Source organism: Lactuca saligna, chromosome 3 (assembly GCF_052625555.1).
Source record: "Lactuca saligna cultivar CGN05327 chromosome 3, ASM5262555v1, whole genome shotgun sequence".
In the NCBI taxonomy this organism is placed as follows: Eukaryota; Viridiplantae; Streptophyta; class Magnoliopsida; order Asterales; family Asteraceae; genus Lactuca; species Lactuca saligna.
In genome coordinates this window covers 83,140,981-83,145,295 of record NC_136419.1, presented here as the reverse complement: position 1 = coordinate 83,145,295, position 4,315 = coordinate 83,140,981, and positions in this window count along the sequence as shown.

Here is a 4,315-nt window from a genome sequence, read left to right as displayed (position 1 = left end):
TACCAACCGGGAAGGCCAATGTGGTGGCCGATGCGCTTAGCCGCAAGGCGGTGCCGATCAGGGATGTTTGCATGAGGATGATTGTGGTGACTCCCCTATTGGAGCAGATTTGGAAGGTTCAACAGGAGGCTATGAAGGAGGAGCATCGGAAGAGTGAGCGTATAGTGGGACAAGTCACCTCCTTCGATTATGATAGCCGAGGGTTATTGACACTACACTGTAGGGTGTGGGTGCTGTATCATGGAGGCGTGCGCCAGACCTTGATGGAGGAGGCACACAAATCCCGATTCTCTATTCATCCAGGGGCGACGAAGATGTATCAGGATCTTCGCCTGGACTATTGGTGGCCCTGCATGAAGTGGGATGTGGCGTGTTACGTCGAGCGTTGTTTGACCTGCAGGAAGGTCAAGGTCGAGAATCAGTGACCGCACGGCAAGATGCAGCCGTTCGATATTCTTTTGTGGAAATGGGAAGATATTACAATGGATTTTATCACAAAGCTTCCCAGGACTGCGCGAGGAGTGGATTCTATATGGGTCATCGTGGATCGATTGACCAAGAGCGCCAATTTTATTCCGATTCAGGAGAGCATCTCGGCCGAGAAGTTGGCCGATATCTATATCAGGGAGATAGTGGCGTGACACGGGGTGCCGATATCAGTGATTTTAGACAGAGATGTACGTTTTACTTCCTGGTTTGCTACTACCTGATATGTTATATGCTAGCATGATATGTTGTATGTGATAGTAGTAGAGTTCGGTTGTTAGGACCGAAGGGTAGTCAGACACCCCTGATACGTCTGACAGTATGTGATGATGTGTTTGCATGCTGGCCTAGTATGTTATATGCGATAGAGGTAGTAGGAGGGGACCAGTCCCTGAGTTCGGTTGCTAGGACCAAAGGGTAGTTCAGGTACCCCAGATATGTCTGATAATATGTTATGAGATGATATATGTGATAGTAACAGTAGGGGGTGAAATAGTCCCCGAGGTTCGGTTGTCAGGACCGCAGGGTAGTCAGCACCCCAGAACGGCTTGACATGGGTAGTCAGCACCCCGGAATGTCTTGACATGGGTTGGTCGGCACCCCAGAATAGTCGTACCGGGTAGGTCGGGCACCCCAAAATGCCTGGCAATATGTATGATATGTGATTGTATGGTATGCGGTATGATGGGGGAACTCACTAAGCTTCGTGCTTACAGTTTTCAGTTTTTGTTTCAGGTACCTCTTCTTCGAATGGGAAAGCGTTGGCGCGGTAGCGGCCCATCACACACATGCTTCGTATTCCGCATCACGAGATCTTCCTGGGAAATTATACTCTGACATTATTATGTTTTTATGAAATGTTTTCCAGACCTGTGATATTTTTATAAAATGTTATGATCAGTAGATGTTTTAATTCGAATGTTTGCTAAATATATGTTTTAAAAATGAAATTTTTAGCTCCTTTTTTGGGGTGTTACAATAGTATTTAAGTTTGTATGTTTGATAGTACTGTTATTTTGGTAAGTTTTGAATTGTTGCTCACTACGACCATCCCTCGACATACATTAGTCCGATTTCGGATAAATATACTTGATTAGGCTATATTCGTCCCAAATCCGATTACATATTCCGAGACCTAGTCGTAGTGTCCAACTTGTCTTAATACTTCTTGTATAGTCCTAACTATGAAAATGACTCGTTGTATGCAAGTATTTGTGCTTTTACGACCCAAATAACTTAAGATAAATAAAATGCAGTTTAGGTGTAAAAACTTTTTGTCATAGAGTTTTAGTCCCTATGCATTTATAGTTTGTATATCTTATGTGGTTCGATGTACTTAGTTCACTATAAACAATGCTCTGATACCAATCTGTCACACCCCCAAACCAGAACGGCGGAATCATTCGAGGGCGGATGACTTCATGTAGTATCGTAGCAATTGAATACATAGTAAAGAAAGTAAAACAACCATCATATATATAATTTAATAGTTACATTGTTGAATGATAGTTGTTCAAAACAAATTACAATATGATGACAAAAATGAGTTTTAAACTGACGGCTTAGCGTCACTTCTCCAAAGGCTGAAGTCTACCTGTATTACTGAATCCCTGAGAAATACAAGTAGTTTTGAAAGAGTGTCAACAATAAAGTTGGTGAGTTCATAAGGGTTTATGTATAAAAATTTGTAAGTTTGGTACAAATCACTGAGTTTACTTCTGAAAAATCCACTATTTTTCCATGAGTGTGTGGTAGTTTAAAAGTTCCAAAACTATAATGCATTAGTCTTTTTCATGACTAGAATAATATATTTATGTATGTATAAAGTTACTAAGACATTTGATAACCCCATACATCGTCGTGCTTTTAATACTCCATGTGAGTTTTATACCTATACTATTGACTTACGCTACATGTAACAACGTTCTTCAGGCATTGGAATGTTATGACGTTTGTCACCCCAGACCTACCGGTCTAACTGTAGCTAACAGTTTAGGTGTGGAATTGTCAATCCCGTATAGATCTATACACAAGTATGACGCTCTCCCTACAAGAGATTATGGTATATAATACAGGACTTTAACGACATACTTGAAAGTACGTGAAGTGGAATGTCTCACAAAACTTAGTATCAAGTAGATTTACGTATGAAAAGTCCATTTGTTCTTGTATATGAATGTATTTTATTGATTTAGTACCTATAGTATGTAAAATCTCATGATTTCCACGTAAACTATACCTATTATAGTTTTTCCAAAAGTGTATTTCGTTTGTATGGTAAACCTTAGTGTAGTGTCGAATTTGTACGTAAAGTATAAAATTTGTAATAGCATCATTGAACATTTATACTCAAAATATAAATAAAGTGTTTGATATTTATATAACAAAATGTTTCATTTCAAAATGGAAAAAGTGTTATCGTGATATGTTGCATGAGAATGTTTTCGTATGATAGTTATAAATCACATATGATTGATTATAACAACAAGTATAGCAAAAGATTTATGTTATTCACACGAGGATAATCGTGTGTTTACTTGTATTTCCTCCCTTAAAGTGTATAAAAGCATTTACAAAGCATTTGAAAACGTAGCTGTAGGGGTATGAACTCACTTGATAGAGTGAAGATGGTGAGATGAAAACCGAGCAGAACTTCGACAGGATAAAACGGGTTTCTCAGGATTCTTGGGAATCTCGGGAGCATAAAACTTCCTTCGGGACTTGGGTATGAAAATCGGGGCTTCGGGATATTGATTGCACGCAAACGGAGTAAAAACGCAGGAGAAAGAGAGGAAATGAGCAATTTTGCCCGGAACCATCACATCCCTTTTATAGGAAGGCTGAATCGCCTCCATACGCTGGGCGTACGGGGTTACGTGGGGCGTAATGGGGGCATCATTGCTTACGCACTTCAGATGGGAGGGCGATTGTCCGATGGGAGAGCATGTGGCCGATGGGACGAGGCTCCTATCCTCTGGTACGCGGGGCGTAAATGGATTTTCCAACTTCTAACTTGCATAACTTTTGCGTACGGGCTCCGTTTTTTGCGTTCTTTATATCCACGCGTAGTTGAGAATCTACTCTATAACTTTCATTTAGACTCTGTTGGCTAATTTTGATTTATTTTAATTGTATTATTTTTAACATGCCAGGACACGAAAGGTCCGTTAAAAATCTATAACTTCTTTATCCGATGTCTGTTTTCGGCAGACTTTTTACCGTTGTACTACCATTGTTGGAGTATTCAATTCTCCTGTAGATTGTTTCGGTCAAAAATCCCTCAATCTCTATTTCGAGTTTTTAGTTGTCTATTGCTACATCCGAAACTTCAAAAAATCATAACTTCCCAATACGAAGTTAGATTTTGGCACTCTTTTATGTATGTTCAAGGTTTAATGATATTTACAATTTTCATTTAGATACTTATGGTTAAATAGTATTTTATTAAAACTTCGCGTTTCACATTTAATCGTATTGACGGTTTTGTTGTGAAACTTAGGTTGGTCATAACTTCTTCGTTATAACTCGGATTTTAGTGTTCTTTATATTTCTGAAAACCTTGAGATGATAACTATCATTTATGAAATCCAATAGATGACTGTTGAACATTTTATTTTCGATAATAATTTCATTATATTAAAAGGGGTTACAATTTTTGACTTTTTAGGTCATTACATTGATTCGAAATATGGGGTTGTCACATCATTGGTGGTTGTAGGTGTTGGTGTTTGGAGCCGTATTTCGGGAGTTTGACATTTCAGTTCCGATCGACATTGTGAGGTGAGTTGTCCTCACTATGCTAATAGGGTCGAATGCACCAATATCAGCC